The 16,629-nt window shown below is 56.7% G+C and overlaps 1 long non-coding RNA gene across 2 annotated transcripts; it reads left to right on the top strand.

The window, feature by feature from the left end:
• The first annotated feature begins 445 nt into the window (after positions 1–445).
• LOC119713875 (uncharacterized) lies at positions 446–11,147 on the top strand. Of its 2 annotated transcripts, XR_011805018.1 has the most exons (5): positions 446–1,375; positions 5,144–5,263; positions 5,381–5,451; positions 8,771–8,869; positions 9,438–11,147. It is a non-coding gene; the product is annotated as an uncharacterized lncRNA (long non-coding RNA). The 2 variants fall into 2 exon arrangements; XR_005261015.2 differs by lacking the exon at positions 5,144–5,263.
• Positions 11,148–16,629: the final 5,482 nt, after the last annotated feature.

A 16,629-nucleotide genomic window follows, 5' to 3' on the forward strand; every position in this document is an offset into this window, starting at 1 on the left:
GACAGGGGGGACACGGGGCCACCAGGTGGCAGCAGCACGTCGCGAGTGGCAGCAGGGACCCGTGGGGAGGGGGGGGGGCTGTGGGGCGGCCCTGCCGGGGCCAGCGAAGGGCTCGGGGGGCTTTTGGGGGGGTCGGCTCCGTGCCTCAGTTTCCCCACTCCTCCTTCCACGCTCATCGAGGCGCGCTGCGGCCCGGTTAAAGGAGGGATAAAACCAGGCTGGGGGGGGTTGGAAATCATCCCCGGGGGGGTCTTGGGGAGAGGCCCCAGCCCTCTAAGGGCTCGCCCACCCAGCTCCAAGCTGGTGGCAAAATTGGGGAAAATCACCCGGGGTTGGGGCCGCTCAAATCTCCAGCGCTGTTTCCGTCGGTCAGCAGCTGGTGCTGGGATTTTGAGATGGTTTTTGGATGCTTTGAGCAGAGATTTGGGGAGAGATTTGGGGCTGGGGGGGGGGGAGGGGGGACACATCTCTGCCCATGGCTGTCCTGCAGGGAAGGGATTTTCCTCGCTCCTGGATGGAAGGAAATGAATTCCCAGCTGCAGCCCAAGAATACCTGGAAATGGTTGGGTTTGAAAGGGGGAAAAAATAAAAAACAGCCTTCAATTTATGGGATTGTTTAGGAAGGGAAATAGAGAAATATCCACACGCGCACACCCCCCCCCGATGCGTGAGGGATCGGAAAATGCAGTAAATCACCCGGAGCCTTCCCAAACTCGGTGCAATTGTGTGGCCGTGACACGGGACTCGAGGGGGCTTCCTCTCCGGGGCCTGGGCTGGGAGGGGAGGAAGAAACGGAGGGGGGGGGGGTCCCGGTGCCCCCAGTGCCCTGCCGAGCTGCGCTTCGGAGCAGGGTTTTCCAGGCCCCCCCTGCCCCTGCGCTCTCCTGGGGTGCCGGGCACGTCCCCAGTGCCGGTGCCGCTCGCTGTCACCCATCCGTGTGGCACCGGGTGCCCCGTCCCAACCACCTCCCCCCAATGTCTGTGGTCCCTACAGCGGGGCAGCAGCCCTGACCCCATTGCCTGCCACCCATGGGTGCCTCTAAAATTGGGGTGCTCCCACTTTGCCCCTGCTGAGCTTTGCAATTTGCCCTCACACCAGGCAGCCGGGAGCGCCGTGCTCTGCTCCAGCGCTCTCGGAGCTCAAATGGGGCTCCGAATCCGACCCGGAGCACGGGGAAAGGCGTGAATCCCCAGAGATTAGAGGGTTGGGTTGGGTTGTTGCTTTTTTTTTTTTTTTTTTTTTCCACAAAGCCATTCAGGGCCTGGAAAGGCTGCCTCTGTCCCCTCGAACCAGTCCGGCTCGCCCGCACTGCTATGCAAATCGGTCAGAGCTTTTGCAGGCGACATTGGGACCTGGATGTGCAGGAGCTGGCGGGGTAAGGCACTGCTGGGGCCGGTGGGGCTGCTTGGAGAGAGGCAAAACGAGAGAGGAATGGGTAATTGGTTCTCCGTGCTTAACGAAGGGTCAGCGCAGGGTTCGGCAGCGCGGTCGGCGCGCTTTCGCTCTCCTTTTTGCACCTGGGGATTAGGAAAAAAAAAAAAAAAGGTGATGTTTGGAGGGGGGAAATGTGCTTTTTCTGAGTATTTCCAACTAAAATGTCTTTAATCTCCAGCTGGGGAGGGAAAAGGGAGCGCTCCCAGCCCAGCCGCAGAGGAGCGAACAGCATCCGATGCCGTCGCTTCGGCTTTGCCAGCGAAACCCTGCTGGGAGCTGCAAGCACGGCTCTGGAGGCAAAGCGCAGTTCCCTGCCTCCCTCAGCAATCCCCAAAACCCCCCAAACCCCCCAGATTCCCCCTCCTCATGCAGCAAATTCGGCACCCCCAGGGCGACCCCAGCACCCCCGGTCCCGGCGCGATGCCGCCGGCGCGGTCGGAGCCCAGCAGCGGCCGCTCGCCGCCGCCTCGCCAACTTTTAATTGCTTTCATCTGATTTTCTGCTGCCTCCCGTTTTCTCCTAGTTTCAGAAATAACAACAGCAATAACGCAGCCAGGAGGATTTTCATTTCGGCAGCGGCCGTGCTGGGGTTTGGGGCGCAGGGCTGGGGGGCCAGCACCGTTCCCTTTGTCCGTGGGGCAGGGCGGTGATGGGTTAATGCAGAAAAACCAGGCTCGACCTGGCCCATCCACACCAACCTGCCCCTCTGGCGTAAGTAGTGTGCAGGGCTGCTGTTTTTTTTCCTTTTTTTTCCTTATTTTTAATTTAATTGACTCCTCCGTCAGTGCCACTCGCGGGCCTGCCCGCTGCTGACGCTCGCCCCGTCTCTTTTCCTTCGCCAAACTTTTGCCGAGGTCGGGGAGGCTCGGGCAAAACAAATAATTTGTGGTTTAGGGGATGGTGAAATCAGCTCTGGAGGGGTGCAGGAGGCCGTGGTGATCCCTTCCCTGCAAAACGAGGGGAAGATAAAAAAAAAAGCAGCCATGTGCCTCTTTGTGAGGGGAAGGAAAATGGGTCCCGGCGGCCGCCAGCGCTGCGATAGGCGCGGGCGCCGTGGGAAATGGGTGCCCTCAAAATAAGGCAAATCAGCCCAAAGTGGAGCCACAAATCCCAAAGGGATGGGTGGAGGTGTGGTGAGGTGCTGGGGCACTGCTGGCCCCAGCCAGGTGCCAGGGGGTGCTCCCAGGGGGCTGCGGCCCCCCCCTGCCCCAGGGTGCGCGAGGGCTGCGTTGTGCCTGGCCCATCCGGGCATCTTTTCACCTGGTCGTGGCCAGTTTGGGGGAGGAATTAAAAATCTGGGATAAACACACGCTGATGTTCTGGTGGGACAGCCAGGAGCTGTCCTGCGAGGTTTTTTTCCCCCAGGCAGACCCCGAGGGTGATCCCGCAGTGGCTCCTGGCTGCGCATCCCCGTGGGTTCACCCTCGCTCCTGTTTCATCCCCTGGCGTTTGGGGCAAAAAGGTCGGCATCAAAGGAGCTGTCCCTGATGCACCCAGCCCGATGCAGCCACCTTCAGATTCCACTCAGCTTCTTTAAAATAGGAAAAATGTGGTGAGAAAGCAAAAAGCAGGGACAGCCCCATGACGGCGTTCACCGCAGCAGGTCGGGGTCCTAACCCGGAGAGCTTCCCCCCGTGGCATCCTGGCTGATTTTCCCTTTTTTCCCCTGCCCATCGCCGTCTCCAGCCCTCAGCTTAGGCTCTGTTGGGTTTTATTTCCCTGGGGGATGCTGCTTGGTTTTTTGTGGTGCTCCCAAACCCGAGCCCAGAAACCCCCCCGCTGCCGGCGACGCTGCCTAAAGGCGACGCAGCGCCGGACCCTTGGGTGGCTGAGCCAAAAACCTCCCCAAGGACCCCGAGTTTGCCACAAAAATCTTCCCAGGTGCAAACTCCACGCTCTGTATTCACTCTCTGTAATTCCTCCTCTCCTCGCACGCACCTCTGTGAAGGCACTGAGCGTGGAAAGCATCGCACAGAATAAATTTTGTAGGGTCAGGTGGTGCCTGAGCCGTGCCCAAGGCTTTTTGGTTCAAAATCTGCCCCGAGAGCAGGTACCTTGGGAAAGAAACACGGCCAAAGAGGTTGAGTCGTGTTTGAATGAATCATCTGCTTGGTTGTTTTTTTTTGTCTTGGCGAGAGGTTTTAATGCAATCAGCTCCTCCAGAAAAGGGACAATAGCAAAGCGTGGTAAATATATTGTCCTGTGACCACAGAACAAATCCTGTCAGGGAAATGGAATTGAAGGATTGAAAAATGGGATTTCGGCAGGAAATATTGACCCGGCGTAAGAACAAATGTTATTTTTGCAGGACGAGGAAATCGAGCCTGGCTCAGGGCTACCTGGGGGCAGAGGAAAAGTTCCCCGAGCTGCTGAGAAGTGTGAATTGGGGCTGACTTTGCCCAATGGAGTGCTTGCCACCCAAAACATTTGGGAAGTCCCCTTCTAAAGCAAAACAATTAACACAGCCTGAAAAGAAAAGAGCGGAGAGACACGGAGGGGTTTTCCCAAATCTGTTTTTGAGGGGACCCCACAAAGAACCTGGAATGTGTTTGTGCCAAGGCCCCTGTTCGTGTCGGGGCCCTGAGTCGGGTCCTGGCTTTTGGGATCGGGTCCTGGCTTTTGGGATTGGGTCCTGGGGTTTGGGCTCGGGTCCTGGCTTTTGGGATCGGGTCCTGGCTTTTGGGATCAGGTCCTGGGGTTTGGGATCGGGTCCTGGCTTTTGGGATCGGGTCCTGGCTTTTGGGATCAGGGCGCTGTGACCCTGCAGGCGCCATGGGCAGGGGACGAAGCCCCCAGGGACATCGGGGCAGGAGGGATGAGCTCAAAGTGCCCCCGCACCTCTCGCCCCTCGCCGTTTGCTGCTTCCCAGCCCAGCCGCAGGGAATTTGGGGCAGCAATCCCACTTCGCAGAGGCTCCCGGGGGAAAGAAATAGGATATGAAACACGCTTAAAATTTTAACAAATGGGCTTCTAAGGGGAAAATCCCCTCAGCAGCAGGGGACGATGGCCCGGCACCCACCGCAGGTGCTCCGTCCCCTTCCCGTGTGTGCCATGGGTGCAGGATGCGGTGCTGAGCCCCGGAGCTCGTGCCGCCTGTGTGGCCACCAGCAGCCGGTAAGAAGCCAATTTTGGGGCGTTTTCCAGCTCTGCGTGGTCCGCAGGTGGAAATGAGCTCACACAAAGTCCAGCGCCAGCGAGGGACCCGAGTCCCAAAGCGCGACTTCAATGCAAATCCTTCAGCTTTGTTAAAAGCCAGGCTAAATACCCCTGGGCACACAAGGAGCCGGAGAATAGAGCCGGTTTGTTATGGAGGGCATTATCCAGCCTCAATTGCTTGATTTTTTTTAAATCCTACTTAATAGTATTAATCTGCAAGTATCTTTTATGCTCCTTTCGGAGATAGCCGCGGAGGCACGCCGGGCTGTCCCCGGAGGACTCGCCGCCTTTTCCTTCGAGGAACGGGCAGAGCGGCCCCAACCTTGGCACAAAATGCTGCAAAAAGGAAAAATTAAAGCCGGGAGCAGCCGAGGGAGGCCGGGGAAGGAGCAGGCTGCAAAACTTCGGCTGGCAGCCGTGCCCCGTGTTTTGGGGGAAAAAGCTACCCAAAAAGTCCGGAGCAAGCTCCGTTCATTTTATTATTTTATTTTTTTTCCCCAAATTTCAGCAGCTCAAAGCTCCGAGGGGGGATTTTTTTTTTTTTTTTTCCAAGGCACCTCCGTGCTTGCCGAACCGAGGTCGGATTTTGACTCGGGCTGTGGCAACGGGGAGGAAAAAGAAATTCCTGGGGAGAAAAGCAGCTCTGCGATGTGGCGTTAGAGGCACCGATGAGGTGGGTTTAACACCGCTCTGAGCCTTTTAAAGCACAAATTAATGAACTTGAGACCGACGCGATATTGACGGTGATCTTTCCTTCCTAATTTGCTTTTTTATTCGTTTTCCTGCTCAGTGCTCGCCGGGTCTGACCAAGGGCTCCTCGCTCCGGGCCGGCTCAGAGGGGAGAGGCTGCGGTCCAGCCAGGTGGGTTTTAAATAATTTTTGGCCATCGCATTGCTCTGCACAACCGGGCTTCACGCCGTGGCAAAGCTCCGACAAGGAGCGGGGAGAAGCGAGCTGCTGCTTTGGGGTCTTTTCCGGGGAAAAAAAAAAAAAAAAAAGGAAAAAAAGGTCTCGCTCATGTTTCTGGGGAGGATTACCAGCGAGGTCGGGCGGCTCTGCAAAGAAAGGAGGCGGCTGGAGGAAAGGGAGAGCCCGAACCCGCAGGACGGTCGGGCAGGAGCCTCCTGGTTTCCTTTATTCTCCAAGCAGGCGTCCGAATTCCTGGCTTGGGAAGCGGCAACTTCCCACGCAGGGGTGCTGGGGGTTCGGGTCCCCCCCTTGCTCTGAAGCTGTGCCAGCAGCGGAGGGGTCGCGATCGGCTTTCCCCCGCTTTAATTCCTTTTCCCACTTCTCCCGGCTTTTGTGCTTAGAAAAAAAACAGAAAAAAAACAAAAAAACAGGCAGGAAAGAGCGGTCCTGGAGCCCGTGGCTATTCAGGGGGATGTGGAGGCTGCAGATAAATATCTGGGCTTTGAAAAGAAGAAGGTTTATCCTTTTTCTTCTTATTATTATTTTTTCTCTTCCATTTATTATCATCTCTAAACGCAGCACCAAAAATACCTGGTGAGAGACCGGGCTTCAGGCTGGTGGCATCCTCAAAAACCGCCTGCTCCTCTTTGTAAATTCAGAGGACGTCCCCCGGCCCCGCAGAAGTGATGTATTCATGTCCTTATTTTATAGAAATTGGATAGATTTCCTATAATCAACTTCCCTGCCTTTTGCTAAAGGTTACTTTGGGGCCTTTTTGATTTTTAAACAGAACAAAGAGATGGATTCAGCCCTCCTTGGTTTAAATAAAAGGTGTCAGGACTTTTGGGTCACAAAACACCAGGACGAGGAGGGCTCGTGGGCAGCAGAAGCGGCCGCCTTCTGCTTCCAGAGTGGCAGCAATTATCTAAATTACCTGAATTATCCGAATTATCCTTACGTCTCCCCCGGGACGGGATCCCCAGCTAGAAATTGGGACCACCAGAATAGCGCTGGGGTGGGGAGAAAACCCAACCGGCACAGCACAGCCGTGGGCAAGGTGGGTAGGGAAGGGTTCACAGGGGGAAATTGGGGAATTATTGGGGTGCCCACGCTCCGTGGTACCCAACAGGGATGGATTCATCCCAAAAGTGGCCTCCCAAAAGGGCAGGAGGGTCCCAAGTTCTCCCCGTCCACCCCGAGCCCAGCCACGCTGAGCCTCGTCCTCCGGACGTTATCCCGTGCGCAAAAACTTTTCGGGACCTGCCTCATCCTAATGAAAAGTCCCATGGGGTGATCCCCACGAGCCTTAATGTGCCTCACAACGCGAAATGGAAATTTTTGTGATCCCAAAACAGCCTCGCAGTTGGGGAGCCGTGCGCTTTGGTGGGGTAAATGCGTCGGAGAAGAGGCACAGACCTGGGGCAGGTTTTGGGGGTACCCCTCACCCCCGGAGCTTTTCCCAAACCAGGGGGGTTCCCGTCCCCATCTGTGCCAGGAGGGAAGTTTTCTCTTCTCTTTTTCGGGCATTTGGGATCTCTCACCTGTGGCCAGCTACACCACGGGAGGAATTTAAGAGCCGGGAGGTGTGTAAAGACTCAGGGAAATTGCTGCGGAGAGGGGAATGCCAAAAAAATTCAGCCTCTGTGCCCCCTCCGTAAGAGGTCTCCGAAAGGATTTGGGGGTTAATTTGGGCTCCCTCTGAAGCTCAGGGAGCTGCAGGGATCCCAAGGAGTCTGCACAAAGCCGTGCCGGGAAGGTTCGGGCTGGGCAATGGGAGAAATTCCCTCAGCCTCTGGTGAAGTTGGTGCCCTGTGCCTGTCGGTGTCCCGGAGGAAAATGCCCTCGATTTTCGACTTTAATTTGTGGCTAGACCTGAGGAAACGGGGTGGTGGGGCTCGACTGTACCCAAAGGTGTCCCTAATGGAGCCGTCCTGTTCTTTTTGGGGTTTTCTGCAGGGCTTTTATGGAACTTATGGAATTTGGGGTTTTGCCCCGCATGGTTGGGGAAACCGAGGCACGGAGCGAGCCGGCGACATCCCCAAAACCAAAAACCCGAAACCAAACCGGGCTGAGTCCAGCTGGGGACACCCAAAGACGTGGCCTTGATGCCTCCGAGCACCCCAAAACCATCCCAAAGCTGGGCTCTGTCCACACCAGGCCCCCCCCAGCCCCGCTCAGCCCCAGTGGCTGCGGCCCCACGGCGGGGCGAGCCCGGCGCAGCGCCCCGGGGGGGCGGAGGGGAGCCCCCCCACAGCCGCAGCGTGTGAATTAACCAACTTTGTTTTCCACCAGGCTTTTCCCTTAATAGCCGTCCCCCTCCCCCTCGCTTTTGCCGGCGTTTGAGGAGAAGTGAGGCGTGAGAGATCCTTTGGAATAATGAGGTGTAATTAGCCCTGGCAGCTCTTATCTTCCACTCCCCCCCCCCCCCCCCTTCAATTAGATTGAAATAAAAAAAATAAAAATAAAAAAATAAAAAGTGAGGGGAAGAAAAGGGGAAAAAAAAAAGAGGGGGGGGGAGAAAAGGAAGAGGGAGGGAGGCAAGAAAAAGTTGGGTGCCTCGTCCGGCTCCGTCCTGAGCCCCGAGCATCCCTCGGGAGCGGCACGGGGTGGCCACGGGGGAGCCTCCTGGACCTCTCCATCCCCATCCCGCCCCCAAATTACACCTCCAATTCCCCCCCTGCTTCCAATTCCCACCCTGCTTTCAATTCCCACCCTGCCTCCAATTCCCCCCCTGCCTCCAATTCCCACCTGCAGCATCGCCCGGTGCGGTGCAAGGGGGCTGGGGGGGGATCTGAGCCTTCGGCCTCCCCGTCCCTCCCGCCTCGCCCCCGCGTCCCCGCGCCTGCCCCGCTGCCATCCCCTGATCTTTCGTCCCCGTGACCCTGATCTTCAGGCTGACAGGCTGATGGATGGGCAGCGCCCCGGTGATTTACCGCGTCCTTTAATATTTGGCCGGGCGGCCGAGGCCCTTGGGCAGCCGGCGGGGCTGGGGGGAGACGGCCGGGAGATTTGTCAACCTTTGAGGCGGGGAGGCGGGAGGGAGGAAAGGGCCCTGTCTGTCCGCGGTGATTTATACACGGTGGCGGTGATTAAATTGGCCTTAGCTAATGATAACTAACTAGTCAGGGGCTGACCTTTCCCTGACAATGGAAGGGGGCCGGGAGCCACGCTGCTGCAGGGTGTCTAATGGGGATGTTTCCTCAGCCAAGACACCACTTTTTTATTATTATTATTATTTATATATCTCATTTTTTTTTAATTTTTCCCTTAGAAATGGTTTCCTGGCCGTCCCCGTGTACAAAGCTGCAGGACGCCGTGCGCCCCCCTCCCAGGGTCCGAGCCGCCCCCCGGCCTCCAGCGCCGCACGCAGGTACCTGGGCCCCGAGGGACTGCGGGGAACGGGAGAGGAGAAGCAAACGGGGTGGGTGGATTTCATCAGGGACCCGTGCACGCTTCCAGCAGGAGGCCTCGACCGAGCTGGACTTGATTTAGGGCTGTGCCGAGGTGGCCTCAAGCCTGGAACCCTCCGGCCCCAAATCTGGACCTCCACGCACGCCTCCCTCTCTCCATCCTTCCCTCTCTCTCCATCCCTTTCTCCCTCTCTCCCTCTCCGTCCCTTCCTCCTTCTCCATCCCTGCCTCCCTCTCCAGCTCTCCCCTTCCCCTCCGTCCCTTTCCCCGTCCGTCCCCATCTCTCCCCCGCTGCGGCTCCGGCCCCGTTCCCATGGAGGGGGACAGCCCGTGTGGCCCTGCCGAGCCACGAAGGGCGGGTTTGAAATGATCCAAATGAGCTTTTCCACCTCAAATCGTCTTTTTGCCTCTTCTCTGCCCTAAAAAAAATCCCACAGCCCTTGAGGGAAAGCCTCTGACCGCCCCCAGATTGGGTATTTTTCCCTTTACACAACGTTCTCCAATCTCGGTGTTTTTGACCCATTTCAGCCGCGTGTTGGTGCCACCACCCCCGGATCGCTCCCCGGCCGGGAAACCACCTCGAGACATCCCCGAAGACCCCAAAGATGTGCCGGTGGCTGGAGCAAAGGGGAAAAAGGACCAAAAACCCACCGGGACCGGCCGCCCTGGTGCGCCCCGTGCCCCCCGGCCCCGCGGATAATAGCGGGGCTGCGGGGGCGATTTCACGGAGATTAACCCCGCGCCTCGCGCCGGGGCTGCCGCTGCCCTCGACACCGCTCCCCGAGTGTATCAAAGGCGGATTACAGCCAGATCAGCCCCGTGGCCGGATTTATTAGCGGCAATTTATCACGCGGAGGCAGCCGGGGAGGGTGGAAGGCCAAGGGCAGGGGCGGAGGAGCCGCCCGGCCTCCCTGCGGGGACCCGCGGCGTCGGCGGAGAGACCCCGGTTGAATTTTTGGCACGGGGTCGGGGTTTCCTCCCAGTTCCCCGAGGATTTTGGTGCAGGTTGGGAAAAGGCAGCTCGAGGCGGGGAAGAGGGGAAGCCTTCAGCCTCGCCGCAGCCCGGGCTGCCCCTCTGCACCTCCCTGGGGCTGGGGAAGGGGGACGGGCGCCCGGCACCGCTTTGGAGGGCCATAGGGTGCCGGAGTCCCTCGGGGCCGGGGACGTCGCACGGGGCACACCCATGGGGCACGAGGCTCACACCGATGCCACCAGACCCCAGCGGCCACCCCGGGCACCCCCAGCCCCCCGTGGCACGGGGACACCCGGCTCCGGGCGCGCGGCTGAGTCGGGGGAAGGAGCCTGGAAGAGGTTAAAGTGGGGCGAGCGGGGAGAGAAGCCTCGGAACGGGAACGGGGCGTTTTAATGACATTCCATTAAAGCTCCCTTTGGGGCCAGCGCGGCCGCCATGTGCTCCACATTCTCATGGTAATTATGAGACATCTGTATAGAGGCTCTTTTCTCATCAAAGATGGCTCTCTTCAAAGACACTCCTGGGAAACCCTTCACCTCTGACCCGGGGGGTCAGCGCTGAAACAGTGGCTCTATAGTGCGCGTTACTGTAAAGCCGAGTATCCTTTTTCCTCCGTTAACCTGACCAGGTCCCGGCTTTTCATGCGGGCCCGCGTTGAGCCGAGGGGGTGGGGGGCACCGGTTTGGGGATGGGTCCCCCCCCCCACACACCCCTCCGGCGGTCACCGTTTCGTTTCGGCAGCCCCGGCCACGGGTGCCGCCGCCGCCCGCGCTGACCCCGGCCGTGGCGATCAAAGCGGGAAGAAAAGGGTTTTAATGAGCGGGGCCGGGGCGGCTTCTCCCTTCCCGATGTCCTCCTCCCCGCTGCGCCACGGCAAATCCCACCCCGGCTCCTGCGCCAAGTCCCTGGGGGCGATTTTGGGGGGTCACGATACGCAAACAGCCCTCTCCAAACGGTGTCCCCGTTGCCGGGGACGTGCCCCACGGTGCCACCGGGCTCGACGCCGGTTCTGCAGCGTGGCGAGGCCACCCCGTGTCCCCACACCCCACGGGGACGTTTCCACCCCAAACAGCATCACCGCCCTCGGTGTCCCCCGGGTGCCACCTCCCCGGGCAGGGGACAGCGGGGCGGAGGGGACGGGTGCTTGGTGTCCCCCTCTTGGGGTGGCTCCGTCCCTCCGGCACGGCAGCGGCGCACGATCCCCGCGGCCCTTTCCAATAAGTGGCAAATGATTCTTCGTCCTGTCGCTCCCCGGCGGCAATAAACCTTCCTCACAATGAAGTCATTTGATTTCCGCGTCCTGTAATCGCCCGGCGATTTGGCGTTAATTAACGAGCGCTTACGGGAAGGGACGGCCGCGGGAGCGAGCGCTGCGCTTTTCCAGATGACGGATGGGCCTCCAGCGCCCACCGAGCCCCCCGCAGCCCGGCCCCGCACCCGGCCGGGACGTCCCAAAAGGGCATTGAGCCTAACGAAGTGCCCAGCTAACGAGGAAAGGGAAAGCGGTGCCAAAAAGAGCCCGGAGGATTTGTCATTTTGGGGCTTGGCACGGTTGCGCCCCATCCCAGTGGCTCCTGGATGGGGCTGGTGGGGAAACTGAGGCACGGAGGGGGAGCAGGGAGGTGGAAGGGGACGTTTCTTTGCCACAACCTCCCCCTAAAGGGACGGGGACATCCCAGCGGGGTGGCTTTGGGGTCGGGGCCGGGGGTGCTGGAGCATGGTGTTGACTCAACAGGGAATTAAGCTCGTTAGAAAGCAGCGGGGTCTGCGGGGGGAGACCCCGGGGGCGTGAAATCCCTCGCTCCCCCCCCCTTTCTCCTGCTTCAGCCCCAGAAATGGGGCCGCACAGACCCCTCCGGTGCATGACTGGGGCCCCCCCAGTTTGTCCCAGTGCCCAGCTCAGAGCTGTGTGTGTCTCATTTTCCCCAGCAGTGCAGCACAGGGGGGCTGGTGGCGACGTGGCACGGCCGTGACGGAGCCAAATGTCCCCTGGTGCCACCACAGGAGGTCGAGGGGTTTTTGGGGGGCCTGGTGGCACCCCCAGATTATGGGATGGGGAAAGGGATAGGGTCAAGGATGGATGGGATGGGATGGGATGGGATGGGGATAAGGGTGAGGATGAGGATGAGGATGAGGATGAGGATGAGGATGAGGATGAGGATGAGGATGAGGGTGAAGGTGGGGCTGGGGCTGGGAACAGGAATGGGGATTGGGATTGGAATGAGGATGGGGATGAGGATGAGGATGGGAATGAATGGTAATGGGGAAAGGATGGGGATTACACTCTGGCACTCTGTGCCAGGGGGCTGGATCCAGCCCATGAGGACCCCCAGGCCCACTGCAGGGAGCTGGGGAGCAGCACGGGCACCCTGGGGGCTGCTCCGGGGGCTGCTGCCGGCCCCATGGAGAGCCCCCGCCTGAGTGCGGGCCGATAAATCCTCGCACCGTATATACGCCACCCGAGCGCCTGGGTGCCGGATTTTGTCTGGTGCCTTAATGTCAGCACCGTAAATTAGCTCCTGGCACCGAGGCGACCTTGACGAGTTCTCCCCAAGCAGGGCTGAGAGCCGGGAGGGGAGCGGAGCCGGAGGGGGGGGGACACGCGGTTTCCCCATCCCCGGCTGTGCCTCAGTTTCCCCAGAGCAAGGCGGGCTGCAGCAGGGTGGGCACAGGCTGCGGGCACCCCTCAGAGCCCATCCCATGGGTGCTGCGCCCCTGGGTGCTGCCTGAGCCCCCCCATCACCAAAATACCCCCCGGTGCCACGCTCCCATGGGGACGCCAGGCCCCTAGGGACGGAGGCTCCGCGTCTTGGGAATGCGTCGCTGCGGCGGGGGGGTCCCGCTCCAGGCCAGGGAGGGGTTAAGGAGCCGTGCACACACTCCCCGTGGCAGCCCCCCCGCGCATCGCATCTGGCTGCTGACCGCAAATTTACCTCCCAATTATCGATCCCCCCCCCCCGGCACCGCCACGTGCGCACGGGTGGGCACGAGGGGGCGGCGCGCACGTGGCCGGGACACGCGTGGCAGCGCCGCGCATGGTGGCACGAAGCTTGGCCGCCCCTCGCACAACTGCCATGAGCCCCCCCTTTCCCCCCCCCTCAATTTTTTTGCTCCCCAGATTGTCCTGACAAGCGGTTCGCACCTCGCGGATCCCTCCGACAGCCGGGCAGCGCCGCGGCAGATGGAGCCGGCAGTCGGCGTGGCCAAATGGGGAGCGGGGCTGCGGCGTCCCGGCCGGGCGCTGGAGCTACCGGCAGCCAAGCAGCCACTTCATCGATCCATCGAGAAATTTATCTATCTGCTCCCCCCCCTCCGTTTGGATCGGCTCCAATTAGTTAAAATTAGCAGCCGGCGGCGCGGCTCCGGCCTCACGGGGAGGGGGACGGAGGTGTTGGGTGGTGTGGGGGTGGGCATGGGTGTGCATGGGTGTGCGTGGCTATGTGTGGGTATGCATGGGTGTGCACGGCTGTGCATGCATGTGCATGGGTGTGCATGAGTGTGCATGGGTGTACATGGCTGTGCATGGGTGTGCATGGCTGTGAGAGGCTGTGCATGCATGTGCATGGCTGTGCACAGCTGTGCTTGGGTGTGCATGGCTGTGCATGGCTGTACGTGGGTGTGCATGAGTGTGCATGGCTGTACATGGGTGTGCGTGGCTGTACGTGGGTGTGCATGGCTGTGCATGGGTGTGAGAGCCTGTGCATGGCTGTGCATGCATGTGCATGGGTATACATGGGTGTGCGTGGCTGCGTGTGGCTGTGCATGGCTGTGAGAAGCTGTGCGTGGTTGTGCATGGGTGTGCATGAGTGTGCATGGGTGTGCACGGCTTTGCGTGGCTGTGCTTGGCTGTGCATGGCTGTGAGAGGCTGTGCATGGCTATGCATGCATGTGCATGGGTGTGCATGAGTGTGCATGGATGTGCATGGCTGTGCACAGCTGTGCATGGTTGTGCATGGCTGTACATGGGTGTGCATGAGTGTGCACGGGTGTGCATGGCTGTATGTGGCTGTACAAGCACGTGCATGGCTGTGCATGGCCATGCATGTGTGTGCAGAGATTTGTGTGCATGGGTTTGCAAGCATTCCCACGGTTTTGCACGCACGTGCACGGCTTTGCACAATGTACACAGGGTGTGCATGGCTGTGGATGGGTGTGCGTGTGTGTGCACACGTGTTCCCGTGGTTTTTATGCGAGTTGCAGCACTGCTGGGGGTGGAGGACGTCTGGGAGAGGGTGCACCTGGATTTTAGGGGGGGGCAGACAGGGGGACGGACAGACGGACAGACGGACGGACATGGGCACGCTGCTTTTACATGCAGATAGACGAGGCGCCGGGGAGGGAAAAAGGGAATTGAAACAGCCCCAGGTGGATACCGCGAGGCAGCAATTTCATACCTTCCCTGGACATATTATCCATTATTAGGGAAAAAAAATAATAAAAAAAAGAAAAAAAAAAAAGAAAGAAAAAAAGGGGGAAAAATCCCAGCCGGGGAGGCTGCAGCGTGATGTGCGAAACGGCTGCACCCACCCCCCACGCTGCTCTCACTGCTTAAAAGTGGCTTTTTTTTTCTTTTTTTTTTTCTTTTTTTTTTTTTTTTGTTATTATTTTTAATTTCCACCACCAGCCCCCCCCCCACCCCCCCCCCCCCAATCTTGGCTCCCCGGGCTCTGATTGACTTTGAGTGACGGCTCTGCCCAGCACGCGGCGATGCCTTCGCCTCCCCGGCGATGCAATTTGGGGTTTTTTAGCACAAATTTGCACCGAGCCGGGGCTGAGCCCACCCCACGGTAACTTTTCCCCGTGGCCGCGCGGTTTCCCTAAAATATTGCCCCCCCCACACACACCCCGGACGTTATTTATAGAAGGGTCGCGTGCAGCTGGGCCCCTGTCCTTTGGTTTGAAAAGGCCATTTTTGACTTTTCTCTAATGGGCTTGTAAAAATCTGCAATAAAACATCGGCGGCATCGCCACGGCCCGCGGGAACCCGCAGACTGGGCTGCACTGGGAGAGGACTGGGGGCATACTGGGATCACACTGGGGGCATACTGGGATAGGGCTGGGGGTATACTGGGATGAAACTGAGGACTGTACTAGGACCACGCTGGGGGCATACTGGGATCAGCCCAGGGGAATACTGGGATTGGACTGGGAGAATACTGGGATGAGCATGAGGGCTGTACTGGTATCAGACTGGGGCCACACTGGGATCAGACTGGGGCTGCTGTGGGACCAGACTGGGAGCATAATGGGACCAAACTGGGGAGAACACAGAAATCAGACCACAGCTGCCCTGGGACCATACTGGGAGGCCCTAACAGGGTCATACTGGGGAGATGGGGCATACTGGGAGCAGAAGGGGACTGTACTGGGAAGGATGGGGCTGCACTGGGATGAGACTGGGGTCACCCCATCCCACCCGGGGAGGGGCGCGGTGCCGGAGCGGCGCTGGCAGGGGTTCAGCGAGCGTCACTGCCAGCTCCAGTGCCAAGGAAAGGGAAAAAAAAAAAAAGGTGTTGGGTTATTTATTTGTTTTTAAGTGGGGAAAAAGGGAAAATGAAATGAAATGAAATGAAATGAAATGAAATGAAATAAAGTAAAATGAAATGAAATAAAAAAGTAAAATGAAATGAAATGAAATAAAAAAGTAAAATAAAAAGAAACGAAATAAATGAAATTAAATAAATAAAAATTAAATTTAAAATAAAATAATAAAATTAAATAAAATGAAATGAAATAAATGAAATTAAATAAATAAAATTAAAATAAAATAATAAAACAAAACAAAACAAAACAAGATAAAATAAAATAAAATAAAATAAAATAAAATAAAATAAAATAAAATAAAATAAAATAAACCAAACCAGCCCATGAGTCAGAGCGAAGGAGCTCGTCGGCTCGCCGACAATAAGGAAAAACCTTAAAACCATGAATGAGGACACGCAATTTGGTCGCTCGAGGCAATTAGGATATAATATAGGTTTTATTTGATTTTTATAAATAGTCCACACCTCTCCCTTCGCCCGGCCCCGCACCCGGAGCCTCCCGCATCGCTTCGGGCACTGTCCCGCGCCGACCCCGACCCCGCCTCAACGAGAGAGGAGGGAGCAAAAAAAAAAAGAATAAAATGAAATGAAATGAAATAAAATGAAATGAAATGAAATGAAATAATAAAATAAAATAAAATAAAGTAAAATAAAGTAAAATAAAATAAAATGAAATAAAATAAAATAAAACAAAATAAAACAAAATGAAATAAAATGAAATAAAATAAAATAAAATAAAATAAAATAAAATAAAATAAAATAAAATAAAATAAAATAAAATAAAATAAAATAAAATAAAATAAAATAAAATCATAGAATCATAGAATATCCTGAGTTGGAAGGGACCCTTAAGGATCATCAAGTCCAACTCTTGACACCGCACAGGTCTACCCAAAATAAAATAATAAAATAAAATAAAATAAAATAAAAAAAAATAAAGTAAAATAAAATGAAATAAAATAATAAAATAAAATAAAATAATAAAATAAAATAAAAAATAAAATAAAATAAAAAATTAAAATTAAAATTAAGTAAAATAAAGTAAAATAAAGTAAAATAAAATAAAATAAAATAAAATAAAACAAAATAAAATAAAAATAAAAATAAAAACAAAAAGGAAGAAAACCAAGAATCCGCCCCAAAACCCCCATCCCCAAGGCCACTGTGGTCGCGAGCCCTCCCCGGGGGGCTTTTTTTTTGGGGG

Source organism: Anas platyrhynchos, chromosome 26, assembly GCF_047663525.1.
Source record: "Anas platyrhynchos isolate ZD024472 breed Pekin duck chromosome 26, IASCAAS_PekinDuck_T2T, whole genome shotgun sequence".
In the NCBI taxonomy this organism is placed as follows: Eukaryota; Metazoa; Chordata; class Aves; order Anseriformes; family Anatidae; genus Anas; species Anas platyrhynchos.